Genomic DNA, 17,035 nt, shown 5'->3' with positions numbered 1-17,035 from the left:
AGAATAGAAACAAACAGGAAGTAAGTCAGGGGAGGAAGAGCCACAGTGCTGGTTGGTCAAGCTCCAGCTGCGGTGCAGGGGCAGGGAAGGGAAGACATCTCACGGGGAAGGCCCGTGGAATCCAAAATGGCCACCCCGAGCTGCTGCGGATTTTTGAATCGATGCCGGGAAGGTGCCTCGTGATCCTCCGGGGATCTGGCGGTGGGTGTAGTCTGGTAGAGAGAACAAGGGCCCCAGACCTGGGAATCAGGAGATTGGGGTTCTAAAAAACCAGCTCTGCTGCTAGCCTTCTCTGTGCCTCAGTTTCCTCATCTGTACAAAGGGAGATAAAATACCTGGGAGCCCTCCCTCATAATCTGTGGGGCAGAAACTGTGTCTAATCTGCTTATACTGTATCATCTACCCCAGTGCTTAGTTCAACACTTGGCACATAGTAAGCTCTTAATAAATACCAACATCATTATTATTACTATTATCATTGTTATTATTATAATTGTCATCTGGTCTTTTGGGATTGAAATGAAGGAAATGAAAGTGTTACTTCCTCCTAGAATCCACCCCCCTCCATTCCCTGTCCTCATATCCACAAGACCACAACTGTCTCAACTGAAAAACCCTCCTGAAATCACAGCTCCTCCAGGAGGCCTTCTCTGATTCACTTCCTCCTTTCCACAGCAGATCCACCCAACCCTCACGGCCCCCTCAGCACTCCTCTTCTCTCTCTCTCTCTCTCTCTCTCTCTCTCTTTTTTCTTTTTTGGTATGACATTTGTTAAATGCTTGCTATATGTTAGACACTGTACTAAGCGCTGGGGTAGATAAAAGATAATCAGGTTGGACACAGTCCTTGTTTCATACAGAGATCACAGTCTTAATCTCCATTTTACAGGTGAGGTAACTGAGGCACAGAGAATTTAAGTGATTTGCCCAAGGTCACACAGCAAGCAGTTGGCAAGGCTGGGATTAGAACCCAGGTCCTCTGACTCGCAAACCTGTGCTCTTTCCACTAGGCCGTGATACCTGTCAGTCACCAGGAGCGCTTTTGAACACACTCAATTACTTTCTCCACTGTTTAAGCACTTGTTCATTCTACTTCTCGTCTTTACACTCCTTGCTTCCTCCTAGCTCCAAAAAAATTTCTGCAATATACGGAGATCAGACACCCTTCCTGTCCACCACGGGGATCACGGTATAGCTGGGCGGGAGAACAGGTATTCAATTCCCACTTTACAGAGGAGAAAACAAAGTCCCAGAGATGTCGACTTGCTTCATAGCAAGAACGGGAATTGGAACCCAGATCCCCTGACTCCCAGACCTGGGTTTTATGGACTGGACCAGGCTGCTCCTCGAAGATTGTGGTCGAGCCCTTACACAGCCTGCATTCAGGTTAGCCATGAGCACGGGGCTGTTCGGAAGAAAAGGGAAGACCCGATGAAGCAATCCAACCCCGAAGCCTTATTGCAGAACCAGCCAAGCTCAGCCTGACCCGACCCTCCCGGGTCACCGAGGACCGCCCGCCCAGCCCAGGGCCTCTCCCACTGTCCCAGAGCAGCAGCAGCAGCAGCGCTTGGGGAAACAGGACTCCTCGGCTCGAGAGGTAGAGCATGGTGCCCCCTTTCCCACCCCGGGAAACCCAGACAGGAAGGGGGTGGGGTTTTAGTTCGTTAGCAGCCTCCCAGCCCTGTGTCCTTGAGTCAGCTCCAGAACCGCTTATGTAACTCAGAGAACTGGCAGGAGCCCAGCCAGCAACACCCTCAGAATTGCTCTGGGGTGCGTTCTCTCAGAAAGGCAGGAGCGTGGCCCAGTGGGAAGGGGATGGGCCAGGCCCGGCGGTAGGGAGAGAACGAGGCAAGGAAAAAGTCATCTTCGGTCTTCCAAAGTTCATGGAGCCATATCACTCAAATAATCTCCCCAACCCAGCAGGAGGGCTCTCCTCTTCCTCCTCCCCTCCCTCTCTCCACTCTGGCCCCCTTCCTCTTCCTCCTTCCCACCATTCCCCTTTCCCCCTCACTCCTTCCCTTTCTCCTTCTCCCCACCTCCCTTCTCCTCCTCCTCCTCCTCCTCTTCTTCCTCTGTCAAATCCTTACCATGCTGATTCTGAAAGTCTGAAGGAGTTATTAAGGAACCCCATATGGGACAGGGACTGGGCTCAATCTGATTAACTCGTACCTACCCCAGGGGTTAGAACTGGCGCATAGTAAGAGCTTAAAAAGTACCATAATTATTATTTAACCAGTTTGCACACCAACCCACATCCAAAGCAAACTCTCCCATTGCAGCCACAGTGCTCACGCGTTAATAATATCGAATGTGATATTTGTTAAGCGTCCATTATGTGCCAGGGGCTGGGGGAGATACAGTGTAATCGATCAGACACAGTCCCTGTCCCACTTGGAGTTCACAATCCAAATGGGAGGGAGAAAAAGTATTTAACCTCTATTTTACAGATGAGGAAACTGAGGCGCAGAGAACTGAAGTGACTTCTCCATACAGTAAACTCGTTGTGGGCAGGAAATATATCCGGCATATCGTTATACTGTGCTCTCCCAAGCACTTAGTACAGAGCTCTGCACACAGTAAACACTCAATAAATACAATTGACTGAATGACTTGCCCAAGGTCACGCAGCAAGAGAGTAGCAGAGCAGGATTAGAACGGAAGTCCCCCTACTCCAAGGCCCACGTTCTTTTCCCTGGGCCGTTGGCGCCCTTTGGATGGGGTGGGAGACCCCTCTGGTGGAGACCCCATGCTCCATATGAATTGGCCAAGCTCGGGTTGGCCGTACCGAAGTGGAGGGGAGAGTTGAGCGTCGACATGCTTGGGTTGAAATCCTCTGGCTGTGCTGGCCTCGGCCTCATCTGCCACCCCCAGCCTCTTCCTGAGGGAAGCTCCTCACTTGTCTCACCTGCAAAATGGGGATAATGAATAGCATATCCCCTTCCCCTGGATCACGGGGTTTGGGTTCTCGCCAAACTCGGCAATCAGGTCACATGCTCCGTGATACTCACTATGCTCTCAGCCTGCCAGTGAAGGTCAGGGGAAGCAGCATGGCCAAGTAGAAAGAACAAGGGCCTGGGAGTCAGAGGACCTGGGTTCTAATCCCGGCTCCGCCAACGGCTTGTTGTGTGACGTTGGGCAAATCACTTCACCTTTCAGTACCTCTGCCTCTTCGACTCTAAAATGGAGATTGAATACCTGTTCTCCTTCCTACTTAGACTGTGAGCCCCATGAGGGACAGGGACTGTGTCCAACCTAACATGTACCTATGCCAGTGCTTAGAAAAGCGTTTGACACATAGTCAGTGCTAAAAAAATGCCATAAAGAGGTTCCCCCATTCACCAAAATGGGGGCAAAAGCACAGGTTCAGGCAGGACTAAGTGGACCACCTTCTCCTCTTCCCTCCCTCCCTCCCTTCCTTTTTCCCTCCCTTCCTTTTCCCCTCCTTCCCTCCCTTCCTCCCTCATCTTACCACACAGGGGAAGTTGTTGTTTTTGTTACTGTTGCAGTTGCAATTTAACATCCGGAAGGGAGAATCTTCCTTTCCAAGGGGTACATCCCTGAAATTCCCATCCACTCCCTTTTGAAGAGGAATCTTGAGCTTCTCAGCGGCCTGTCCCCAGGGGCAGTGAGCCTGGATGTGCTAATGAGGCTTTTTAAAAATGCTATTTGTTAAGCGCTTACTGTGTGCCAGGCACTGTTCTAAGCCCTGGGGTGGATACAAGCTAATCGGTGTCCCACATGGAGCTCACGATCTTAATCCCCATTTTACAGCTGAGGTCACTGTGGCACAGAGAAGTGAAGTGACTTGCCCAAGGTTTCACAGCAGACACGTGGCGGAGACAGGATTAGAACCCAGTACTTTGACTTTCAGGCTCATGCTCTTCCCATTAGGCCACGCTACTTCTCTAAGTAGTGAAGAGATCTGCACTGGGTTTCGGAGAGCCATGCAAGACACAAGACATCCCTGGCCAGGGAGAGAGGAAGACATTAACTGCTAATATTTCCCCACGGGACTTGCTGGATTCCCCCTCAGAGTCAGAATCGATCAATCGATCAATCAGTGGCATTTAATGGTATTTATTGAGCACTTGCTATGTGCAGACCACTGAACTAAATGCTTGGGAAAGCACAATACAACAGAATGGGTTGACGACCTCCGCCCACAGGGCGCTTACAGTCTTCAGGGAGAGAAGCAGCGTGACTCAGTGGAAAGAGCCCGGGCTTGGGAGTCACAGGTCATGGGTTCAAATCCCGGATCAGCCGCTTGTCAGCTGTGTGACTGTGGGCAAGTCACTTCACTTCTCCGTGCCTCAGTTACCTCATCTGTAAAATGGGGATGAAGACTGTGGGCCCCACGTGGGACAACCTGATCACCTTGTATCCTCTCCGGCGCTTAGAACAGTGCTTTGCACATAGTAAGCGCTTAACAGATGCCATCATTTATTTTTTATTTTTATAGAAAGCCATTAAAATCTATTAGGAATTCCTATGAGGAGCAGGGAAGTCTCCCTGGAAGTCCTGCCTAAAGGAGTCAGGATTTTCAAGGGTCCTTTCACTCTTACCTTCCAAGCCTATTGACTCTCCTCACTTCCTGCACTCTCTCCCATTCCCCTCTTACTTTGTCTGACTGGAAAATAGGGATTATCCTCTAGACTGTAAACTCTTCCTCTTTATTGTAAACTTGTGGTGAGCAGGGACTGTGTTTACCAACTCTGTTACATTATTACATTATACTCTCCCAAGTGCTTAGGACGATGCTCTGCACACAGTAAGTGTTCAATAAATATGATTGACAGATTGATGTAAGGTAACCAGACATCTCAAAATGGTCAAACTGCTGTATTTTTGGATAATAATTTTGGCACTTGTTAAGTGCTAACTATGCGCCAGGGACTGTACTAAGTGCTGGGGTGGATACAAGCAAATCGGGCTGTACCCAGTCCCCGTGCCACTTGGGGATCACAGTCTCAATCCCTATTTTCCAGATGAGTTAATTGAGGTACAGAGAAGTGAAGCAACTTGCCAAAGGTCACACAGCAGACATGGGGCGGTGCTGGGATTAGAACCCATGACCTTCTGACTCCCAGGTTCATGCTCTATCCACTAGAGAAGCAGCATCCACTTGGAGAAGCAGCGTGGCTCAGTGGAAAGAGCACGGGCTTTGGAGTCAGAGTTCATGTGTTCGAATCCCGGCTCGGCCACTTGTCGGCTGTGTGACTTTGGGCAAGTCACTTCACTTCTCTTTGCCTCAGTTACCTCATCTGTAAAATGGGGATGAAGACTGTGAGCCCCACGTGGGACAACCTGATTCCCCTGTGTCTACCCCAGAGCTTAGAACAGTGCTCGGCACATAGTAAGCGCTTAACAAATACCAACATCATTATTATTATTATTATTACTACGCCATGCTGTATCCACCAAATGAATGAATAACCAGATTTCGGGGAGGGGGGCTGGCACCCCACAAACCCAAGGCAGAGCCCATTAAGGATCCATCTGAGTGACCTCTGACGAGTCTCCTGAGGTCCCACGTGGGTACGAGGAAAGCCTAGGATAAACTGGATTATCCTGGATTAACTGTGCCCAGTTAACCAACTCTCATCTGATATGGGACTTTCAGTGTAAAGTCAGGGGATGAGGAGAAATTCAGCAAGCAAAAGGAAGACAGAAATCACAAGCCAAAAGGAAATGCGTGTCACCTTCTTCTGATAATGAGTGAACTAGGAGAGTTCATCACTGAAAGGAGAGTTCATCTCTATGATCTTGGGCAAGTCACTTAACTTCGTTATGCCTCATTTTCCTTATTTTTTAAAAGGAGATATTCTCCCTCCCACTTTGACTGCGAGGCCCAGGTACGGCAGGGACCGTGTCAGATCTGATTGTATGGTATCTACCTCAGCGTTTGGTACAGTGCTTGGCACATAGTAAGCACTTAATAAATATCACAGTGATAATATTTAACAAATGCCTGCTCTGGAGCCCATTTCAACTTGGACAGAAAAGTCAATCAATATCAATCGTATTTTGCTCTACTCCCTTCCCCGCCCTACAGCACTTGTGTATATTTGTACGTATGTATTATTCTATTATTTTATTAATGATGTGTATATATCTATAATTCCATCTATCTATTTTGAGGCTATCGACGTCTGTCTACTTGTTTTGTTTTGTTGTCTGTCTCCCCCTTCTAGACAGTGAGCCCGTTGTTGGGTAGGGATTGTCTCTGTTGCCCAACTGTACTTTCCAAGCGCTTAGTACGGTAATAATGTTGGTATTTGGTATTATCCCGACTCTGCCCCTTGTCAGCTGTGTGACTGTGGGCAAGTCACTTCACTTCTCTGTGCCTCAGTTCCCTCATCTGGAAAATGGGGATGAAGACTGTGAGCCTCACGTGGGACAACCTCATTCCCCTGTATCTACCCCAGCGCTTAGAACGGTGCTCTGCACGTAGTAAGCGCTTAACAAGTACCAACATTATTTTAGTACAGTGCTCTGCACACAGTGAGCACTCAATAAATCCACATTCCCTGGCCACAACGAGCTAAAAGCTCACCTGGACCGGAGATAGGGCACCCTGGGAGAGGGTTTTGAAAGAATAGAAAAGTTTCTACCTGTCATAAGGATAGGGCAAGAGTTTTGACCCTGATGGAAGGCTGACTAAGTGACACTGGCTACTTGTCTCTAATCTCACATAAACACAAGGAGCAGCACCCCTATCACAACCGTCTAACTGTTGCCAGGCCAACGATGCCCAAGACCCTGAAAGCCACATGAAGAAACTCCGAAAGTCGGCTCGGCTTCTCCAGAGTCACGCCACTGCTGGGAGAGCGGTTCCTTCCTTTCCAAAGAGATTCGTGGAAGAAAGGAGTCCTTCGGGTGTGCCCTTTTCAGATACAATGGTCATCGCTTCTCCTCCTGGGTCCGTCTCCAAGGGAAGGTGACTCCGCTACCTCTAAACAACTGATCAGCCGCATTTTTTGAGTGCTTACTGGATGCAGACCGCAGTACTGGGGAGAGTCCAACGAAACAGAGTTGGTAGGCACGTTCCTTGCCCAGCTGACTGCTAAAATAGTGATTATTTCATTGTGTAAGTGCTTACTCTGTGCCAAACGCTGGGTAGGTACCGGATAATCAGATCAGACTGAGTCACTGTCCCATTCGAGACTCATGGCCTAAAAGGGAGGGAGAGCGGGAAGCTCATGCCCATTTGACAGAGGAGGAAACTGAGGCACAGAGAAGTCAAGAGACTCGCCTAAGGTCACCCATCAGGCAACTTTGCAGCAAGAAACAGCATGGCCTAATGGAAAGAGAACAGGTCTGGGAGTCAGGGGACCTGAGTTCTAATCCCGGCTCCATCACTTGTCTGCTGTGTGACCTTGGGTAAGTCACTTAACTCCTCTGTGCCTCCATTACCTTATCTGTAAAATGGGGATTGAGACAGTATGGTCTATGTGAGACAGGGACTGTATCCAACCCGATTATCTCATATCTACCCCAGCACTTAGTATAGAGCCGGGCACAACACTTACATACATATCCATAATTTATTTGTATTATCTGTCTCCTCCTCTAAATAATAATAATAATAATGATGATGTTGGTATTTGTGAAGCGCTTACTGTGTGCAGAGCACTGTTCTAAGCGCTGGGGTAGACACAGGGGAATCAAGTTGTCCCACGTGGGGCTCACTGTCCTAATCCCCATTTTCCAGCTGAGGTAACTGAGGCCCAGAGAAGTGAAGCGACTCGCCCACAGTCACACAGCTGACAAGTGGCCGAGCCGGGATTCGAACCCATGACCTCTGACTCCAAAGCCCGTGCTCTTTCCACTGAGCCCCGCCGCTTCTCCAAACTGTAAGCTTGTTGTGGGAAGAGAACATGTCTACCAACTCGGTTATACTGTACTGTACTCTCCTAAGTGCTTAGTATGCAATAAGTGATCAATAAATGCGATTTATTAATTAACGAATACCATCAAAAAGAAAAAAAGTAGCAGAACTGGGATTAGCTAATCCAATCAACCGATCATATTTATTGAGTGGTTACTGTGGGCAGAGCATTGGACGAAGCACTTGGGAAAGTCCAAAACAATAGAGTCGGTAGGCCCCAGCGCTGGCCTCCAGAAGGCTACAGTCTCTTCCCTGCCCCATGATCCCACCCCAGACATGCCGCTCTCGCCCTAGTAGCTGAATGTAGAGGGCACTATCTACCCAGGAGCCGGTTGAAGCTGCACTTTCCATCTGAGTTATTTTCAAGGTTCCTGTCACTACCCTCCCAGAGTTCTCCCTATGGACAGCAACAAGACCCAAGTATCTTCCAATGATAATAATAATGTTGGTATTTGTTAAGCGCTTACTATGTGCAGAGCACTGTTCTAAGCGCAGGGGGAGTTAGGGGGTAATCAGGTTGTCCCACGTGAGGCTCCCGGTCTTCATCCCCATTTTACAGATGAGGGAACTGAGGCATAGAGAAGTGAAGTGACTTGCCCACAGTCACACAGCTGACGAGTGGCAGAGCCGGGATTCGAACCCGTGACCTCTGACTCCCCAGCCCGGGCTCTTTCCACTGAGCCACGAGAAGCAGTATGGCCTAGTGGAAAGAGCACGGGCCTGGGTGTAATGATGATGATGTTGATAATAATAATAATCGTATTTGTTAAATGCTTACTGTGTGGCCGGGCGTGGAAGGCCTCCCTCATCTAAGGTGGAAACTTTTTATTTATTTATTTATTTATTTATTTATTTATTTATTTATTTGTGTATTTATTTGTTTATTTATTTTCATGGTATTTGGTATGGCACTTATGGTAAGTGCTTGTTACACTCCAGGCACTCTACTAAACTCTGGGGTGGATACAAGTAAATCGGGTTGTACACATTCACTGTCCCACATGGGGCTCACAGTCTTAATCCGCAATTTACCGATGAGGCAAGTGAGGCACAGAGAAGTAAAGTGACTTGCCCAAGGTCACACAGCAGACAAGTGTTGGAGCCGGGATTAGAAACCAGTTCCTTCCGACACCCAGTACCATGCTCTATCCACTCCATCCTCTAGGCCCGCTGCTTCTCAGAGTCAGAGGACCTGGGCTTTAACCCAGCTCTGATACTTATCGCCTGTGTGACCTTGAGCAAATCATTTAACTTCTCTGGGCTACAATTTCCTAATCTGTAAAATGGGTTTAAGGCTGTGAGTGCTTAAGAAATGCCATAAAAATAAACAAATGAATACATAAATAATAAACTGGGAGCCAGTTCCTTGACTGCCCTTCTGTTTTCTCCCCAACAATCCTTTCCCCCACACCCTCTTTGAACAGTCAACTTGAGGCTGCAACACAGAGATTCCTGGAAAAGAGCCTGGGCTTCGGAGTCAGAGGTCATGAGTTCGACTCCCGGCTCTGCCACTTGTCAGCTGTGTGACTGTGGGAGAGTCACTTCACTTCTCTGGGCCTCAGTTACCTCATCTGTAAAATGGGGATTTAACTGTGAGCCCCACGTGGGACAACCTGATTCCCCTATGTCTCCCCCAGCGCTTAGAACAGTGCTCTGCACATAGTAAGCGCTTAACAAATACCAACATTATTATTATTATTATTATTTCTGAGCCTGGCTCCAGGCAAGCTCCATAACTGTGATCCTCCCTGCTCCGAAAGAAGGGAGAGGGTACGAAGGATGACAGCAGGAACTCTCATAAGTGGATCGTAGGGTAAAGAAACAGAACATTTTAATTGAGGGCTGCCATGCTAGACTTCGAACCGACCAAGATAATCCCAACTGTGAAATTTATTAAGTGCTTACTATGTGCCAAGCTTCCTCTCAGGGTCACACCTGGAGAGATTCCAGTCCTCTACCAGTCTCGACTACGGGAGGAAGAGTCAAGCAGAGGCATATCCATTCCATTCCTAGCTTGGGAAGTGACTAGTGAGCGGAAAGCCATCTGCTGTAAGTCAAATCTCACCTGTGCTGGACAGCAGTGGCACGGGAGAGAGTTGAAGGAGGAAGGAGGCAATGGAAAACCGCTTCCGTATTTTTACCAAGAAAACTCTATGGTTACACCACCAGAACGACTGCAGATGGAGGTGGGGCGTTCTGGAAGAGATGCGTCCATGGCGTCGCTATGAGTCGGAGACGACTCGCCAGCGGAAGACAACGAGAATGTGCCAAGCACCATATGAAGTGCTGAGGTGGATGCAAAATAAACAGGTAGGACGTAGTCCCTGTCCCACATCATGAGGATCACAATCTAAGCGGGAGGGAGAACGGGTATCGAATCCCCATTTTACAGGTGAGGAAACTGAAGCCTAGAGAAGTGAAATGATTGACCAAGGTCACACGGAAGGCAAGGGGCAGATTCAGGATTAGAACCCAGGTCTCCCGACTCTCAGACCCGTGCTTTTTCCACTAGGTGACTCTGCTTCTCCGGACAGTTGATTTTATCATGGCTGCCCCAGCATACTTACAGATGAGTGTCCACAGCTTGAAGGTGAGTTATGGTCTTCGAAATGAATCTGGAATTTCTAGAACAGCAATAACGCTGGGTAATCAGAGCACTAGATCTGGTCCCGCCCCCAAGGAGCTTGCCAGTTGTGAGGTCAGAGGGCCACAACGGTCAAACGGGCCTATTGCTCAGGTAAAAGTGCTTCGGAAAGTAGCACTACCCTACACTTCTGCCACGGCTGGGGAGCTACTTGACACAGAAGATGGCAAAGTTTTCTTGAGCCCAGCTGTGCCTATGACCACCTGTCCAAAGCGGCCAGAGAAACAGATAAGAAGCAGCGTGCCCTAGTGTATAAAGCGCGGGCCTGGGAGTTAGAGGACCTGGGTTCTAATCCCGGCCCTGTCATTTGTCTGCTGGGTGACCTCGGACATGTCAGCTTACTTTTTTATATCTCGGTTCTTTCGTCTTTAAGATGGGGATTAAGAATGGGAGCCCCATGAGGGACAGGGACCGTATACAATCCGATTTACTTCTATCCACCCCAGCGCTTGGTACAATTCCGTGGCACACGGTAAGCACTTGACAAATACCACAGTTATTATTAATAGTAGTAGTAATAGTAGTTTTAATATGCCATGGCCGCAGGAGTCCGTTGCAAGGGACCTGGGGTCTGGTTCGGATTAGAACCATGGGTGGACTTCAGAGAAAGGCAAGGATCGTGACCCAATCCATTGTGACTGGCACCCTCGGGGGCTCACGGGAATAAATGGAACCTGCTAGCAAAGAAGATTTTTCCCACCAAAAGAAGGCAGGTGGCCCTTAGGGCAGGATGGGCTGGAACCCCTCCAGGCCTGTGCTGCAGATAGCTGGAGGATGCGTTTTTATTTCAATGGTACTTGTTAAGCACTCACTTATTGTGTGCCTGGTACAATACTAAGCATTGGGGTAAAAGAAACTGTGGTATTTGTTAAGTGCTTACTATGTGCAAAGCACTGTTCTAAGCGCTGGGGGATACAAGGTGATCAGGTTGTCCCACGTGGGGCTCACAGTTTTAATCCCCATTTGACAGATGAGGTAACTGAGGCACAGAGAAGTTAAGCGACTTGCCCAAGGTCACACAGCTGACTCGCGGCGGAGCCGGAATTCGAACCCAGGATCTCTGACTCCCAAGCCCGCGCTCTTTCCACTGAGCCACGCTGCTTCTCTAGACAGGTAGACAGGAGATAATCAGGTTGTCTAGCATGAGGCTCCCAATCTAAATCAGAGGGAGGAGGATTTAATCCCCATTTTTACAGTTGAGGAAACCGAAGCACAGAGAAGTGATGTGACTTGCCCAGGGTCACACAACAGGCAAATGGCAGTGCTGAGAGTAGAACCCAGGTTCTCTGACCTCTAGGCCCGGGCCGTAACCACAAGGCCCTGCTGCTTCTCTGTGTTCTGTATCCTGAAGAGCGGGGCAATTCAGGAACAGCCTCTGAAGGGAAGTCTCAAGGTTCTAAGCTCGAGGTGGGCAGGAAATATGTCTGTTATATTGTTGTATAGTACTCTCCCAGTGCTCTGCACATGGTAAACGCTCAATAATACAATTAACTGACTGACTGTTCACAGGCCAGACCAGACCATCTGGTACACATTGAAAGATCGAAGTGTCTTCGGATTTGCATGGAGGAAGACATTTTAGCATGGCGTGTGTTTAACGCAGCCTTGCAGATGAGAAACCAGCACTTCCCAGTTTACAGTTTTCTGTGATCTCTCTCCTCCCTTCCTCCATTCCCACCTCCCCCTCCCCCGACCCACCAGAAGAACCTAGGTAATAAATCAACGAATTATTCAGTCGCGGGCCACAGATCTCAATTCACCTTTGAGTTGAGATTATTTTAGTGCTGCCTGAGCTGGAACAGGGTATGAAAAAATAAAAAAAAACACACAATAACACCACCAACAAAACCATTTGCAGGCTATGCAAAAAAGCATTGCGTGTTCCCAGGCCAGACCTCCTCCTGCTGATTCTCATCTTTTGTTTTGGATCCGTGTCCCTAAAGGCCTGTGACCCTGGCGTTTTGCTTTGAAATGCATTTTCAAACAGGGCTGGTACGCCCGGGGCGGGGGACCTTATCTGATGCTACAGGAAGAGCCAAGTTCTTCTCCTGGGGGCCTGATAGGGCAGTCCACCGGTTCAATCTGAAGGGCAATTAGCAATTCCTTGGCGATCCTGGGAAGGGCGGGTCTATGGAAACAAGGGGAGCCCCTGTCTGTTGGGAATGGCTCTCTTCCCAAAAATATTTCATCCCCAGGGTTGGTTTGGAGAGGGGATGTGGGGAGGAGACTCAGAGAGGGAGTGGAAGGTGTGTGTCTGTGTATGTGTGTGTTCCATTCCTTTACACCTTATCGAAACACTTGCCCCCTTCCTTCTTCCTGTCTCTGTCCTGGATCACCCTCCCTTTTCGTATCCGACAGACAATTACTCTTCCTCCAGCCCACCAAAGCCTTACTGAAGGCACGTATCTTCCAAGAGGCCTTCCCTGACTAGACCCTCTTTTCCTTTTCTTCAACTCCCTTCTACATCGCCCTCATTCCCTTTATTTATCTCCCCTCCCAGGCCCACATTCATTCATTCGATCGTATTTATTGAGCGCTTACTGTGTGCAGAGCACTTGGAAAGTACAATTCGGCAACAGATAGAGACAATCCCTACGCAACCAGGGGCTCACAGTCTAGAAGGGGGAACAAAATAAGTAGATAGACATCATTATGTACATATCTGTAATTTATTTAGATTAATGTCTGCTGTACCCTCTAGTCAGTCGTATTTATTGAGGGCTTACTGTGTTCCGAGCATTGTACTAAGGGGCTTGGGAAGGTACAATATAGCAATATAACAGACACATTTCCTGCCCACAATGATCTTACAGTCTAGAGGGGGAGACAAAGATTAATATAAGAATATAATATAACAAGAAAAGGTAAAGAGGGCTTAGGGAAGGGCTTTTGGAGAAGTGCCTTAAGTAAGACTTTGAAGGAGGAGAGAGTAACTGTCTGTCGGATATGAGGAGGGAGAGTACTCCAGGCCAGAGGCAGGATGTGGGCCAGAGGTCTGAGGTGAGATAGAGGAGATTGAGGTACAGTGAGAAGGTGAGCATTGGAGCAGCCAAATGTGCAGGTTGGGCTGTAGTAGAGAGGTGAGATAGGAGGAGCAAGGTGATTGAGTGTTTTAAAGCCAATGGTGAGGAATTTCTGATTGATGTGAGGTCAATGGGCAAGAACTGGAGGTTCTTGAGGAGTGGGGAAACATGGCCTGAACGTTTTTGTAGAAAAATGATCTGGGCGGCAGAGTAAAGTATGGACTGGAATGGGGAGAGACAGAAGCCTGGGAAGTCAGCAAGCAGGCAGATGCAGTAATCAAGGTGGCATCGGTTAAGTGCTTGGATTAATTTAGTAGCAGTTTGGATGGAGAGGAAAGGGTGGTTTTTAGCGATGTTGTGAAGATGGACCTGACAGAATTTAGTCATGAATTCAATATGTGGGTTGAATGAGAGGAGTCAAGAATAATGCCTAGGTTACAGGCTTGGGACGGGAAGGATGGTGGTGCCATCTACAGCGAAGGGAAAATCAGGGGGAGGACAGGGTTTGGGTGGGAAGATAAGGCATTAAATGTGTTAAATTTGTCAAAAAGGAGGTGATGGGAGGACATCCAAGTAGAGATGACTTGAAGGCAGGAGAAAATGTGAAACTTCGGAGAGGGAGAGAGATCAGGGCTGGAGATGTAGATTTGGGTATCATCTGCATAGAGATGGTAGTTGAAGCCATGTGCGTGAATGAATTCTCCAACGGAGCGATTAGAGATGGAGAATAAAAGTGGACCCAGAACTGAACCTTGAGGGACATCCACATTTAGGGCGTGGGAGGCAGAGGAGGAGCCCACAAAAGAGATTAAGAATAAGTGGCCAGAGAGATAGGAGGAGAATCAGGAGAGGAGAGTGTCAGTGAAGCCGAAAATGAATAAAGTTTCCAGGAGAAGGGGGTGGTCAACAGTGTCAAAGGCAGCTGAGAGGTCAAGGAGGCTTAAGATGGAGTAGAGGCTGTTGGATTTGGCAAGAAGGAGATCACTGGTGTCCTTTGAGTATCCAGTTTCTGTGGAGTGAAGAGGATGAAAATCAAATTGGAGGGGGTCAAGGAGAGAACCGGAGGAGAGGATCTCGAGACAGTGGGTGTAGACAACTCGCTCAATGAGTTTGAAGAGGAATGGTAGGAGGGAGAAGGGGTGATAACTGGAGGGAACCTTGGGGACCAGGGAGGGGTTTTTTTTGGATAGGAGAGACATGTTTGAAAGCAGTGGGAAAGAAGCCATAGAGAACCAACAGTTAAAGGTGGCATTTAGGGAGTGAAGAAGGGCGGGGGAATTTTGATAAGGTATGAAGGAATGGAACTGGATGCGTAGATGGAGGGGGTGAACTCTGAGAGAAGGTAGGAGACCTCCCCTAAAGATACTGCCAGCAAAGACCGGTGAATTGAAGAAGGGGCAGGAGAGGGGAGGGATTGAAAAGGGACAGAGAAGATTTTAGGAGTTCACGCCTGATAATGTCAATTTTCTCAATAAAGTAGGTGGCCAGGTCATCAAAGGGCAAGGGATGGAGGGAGACCCACCCTTCCCCCAAACTGGAAGGCCAGGGACCCCCTCTCTCCCTTCACTGCCATTGGGGAGAGGAGGGGGATCCCTGAGCCTCCAATTTGGGGCAGAGGTGGGTCCCCTTCCATCTAACCGGGGCCCTTCTCATCCCTCCCAGATCTTAGTTTCCCCCCTAACTCCCTTTGCTGCCTTTGGAAAAAACACCCATGGAGTTGGGTTGGGAAAAATGCTTTGGAAGTGAAGGGGGCTCTAGTGGCAGGAAGATTAGTATATGGTGCTCCTGCCCTCTGCCCAGCCTAGGTTTGGGGCCCAGACAAGAGGCAAAGAAGACGGACAAGAAAACTCCCTGGACCGTGCATTCCACTAGATCCATCATCTGGGAAAACAAGAAACAAGCCTCCAGTGCCTGCCCAACTTTCCCCGGAACCTTAGCAGCTATCTGTGTCAGAGAAACAGGGACATCCTGTGAATAGGGATCTCTCCAAGATAAGGGGCAGGGCCTGGGAGGCCTTGGGGTTGGGAATCCTGTCATCTGATAACTCAGGGACAGAAGACAGGGACATGCCCAAACCAACACCCATTCGATGTGGAGAGAGGCACCGCAGCTGAAGTGGCATGTGTGTGCATATGGTTGTATCCACCCTAGCGCTTAGTACAGTGCCTGGCACTCAGTACCTAGTAATTATATTAACAATACGGTATATTAACAATGCCATAATCATTACTACGCGCAAGCGAATGGGTGTGCCGTTGGGGTGGAGAGACTGAGACAAGGAGATCCAGGGATGACAGAGAGTCAGAACAGAGAGAGAAATGTAGAGGCAGAGAGGAAGAAACGGAGACATAGAAAGTGACAAAGGGACAGAGGGAAGCAGAGAGACAGAGAGACAGAAGCCGAGAAAGATATAGAGACATAAAGGGAGAGACAGAGAGAGATACCCTTCCTCTTCTTATACACGTACACACACATGCACACAAACACACACTTGTTTTCCCTGCTATTTTTTTGGTTTCCAGTCGAGGTTTCTGCACACATCTTGTCTGTGATGCTTCTCCGTGTGGTTTTCTGGGGCACTCACCTAGAATCATTTTCTCCTAACGTGCCCCCCCCCCCCCCCCGACTCTCCATGAGCTAAACAAAGGGGAGGGGGCCGGACCCCCCAGCACTTGCCGTTCTGCTAGGAGAGCGCACTAATAGCCTTAATGTCTTCTATTTATAGAGCGCTTTGCACTAAGGCGCTTAGAGCCCTTCCTTGTCTTTTGCTTTCGAGTCTCTCCGGCCCATAGCAATGCCACCTAGACATGATCTAATCCACATTTTCCCCAGAGGCCTCTCTCGGGGTTGGGTTGGTGGGCAGGTGGGAAGCAGGTGTGGCAGTGGAAAGAGGCTGTTCTGTGCTGTGGGAAAGGGTCGTCAGGGTATGGGCACTGGGAGCGGGGGCGGGGGATTGAGATTGGGGCTGGGGGTATCTCCCACTCCCTTCTGCATCGCCCTGATTTACCACCTTTGCTCTTTCCCCCTCTCCCCGCCCCACAACACTTATGTACGCATCTGTCATTTCATTTATTGACAGTCTATTTGCAATGATGACAATAATAATAATAATTGTGGTATTTGTTAAGTGCTTATTATATGGGAAGCACTGTTCTAAGCGCTGGGGTAGATACAAGGTCATCGGGTTTCCTCCCCCTTCCCCCTTCACCTCCCCTCAGCTAAGCCCCCTTTCCCTCTGCTCCTCCGCCTCTCCATTCCCCTCAGCACTGTGCTCATTTGTATATATTTTTATTACCCTATTTATTTTGTTAATGAGGTGTACATCCCCTTGATTCTACTTATCGTGATTATGTTGTCTTGTTTTTGTCCGTCTGTCTCCCCCGATTAGACTGTAAGCCCATCATTGGGCAGGGATTGTCTCCATCTGTTGCCGAATCATATATTCCAAGCGCTTAGTACAGTGCTTTGCACATAGTAAGCG

At 48.7% G+C, this 17,035-nt stretch overlaps 1 long non-coding RNA gene across 1 annotated transcript; it reads left to right on the top strand.

Moving 5' to 3' along the window:
- The first annotated feature begins 10,158 nt into the window (after positions 1-10,158).
- Positions 10,159-12,265, top strand: LOC114811122. The gene is made up of 3 exons (XR_003758825.2): positions 10,159-10,197; positions 10,400-10,477; positions 12,041-12,265. It is a non-coding gene; the product is annotated as an uncharacterized LOC114811122 (long non-coding RNA).
- The last annotated feature ends 4,770 nt before the right edge of the window (positions 12,266-17,035 follow it).

Source organism: Ornithorhynchus anatinus, chromosome 4 (genome assembly GCF_004115215.2).
Source record: "Ornithorhynchus anatinus isolate Pmale09 chromosome 4, mOrnAna1.pri.v4, whole genome shotgun sequence".
In the NCBI taxonomy this organism is placed as follows: Eukaryota; Metazoa; Chordata; class Mammalia; order Monotremata; family Ornithorhynchidae; genus Ornithorhynchus; species Ornithorhynchus anatinus.
Note: the sequence above shows the minus strand (reverse complement) of the source record. Positions and strands in the feature narration are given on the sequence as shown.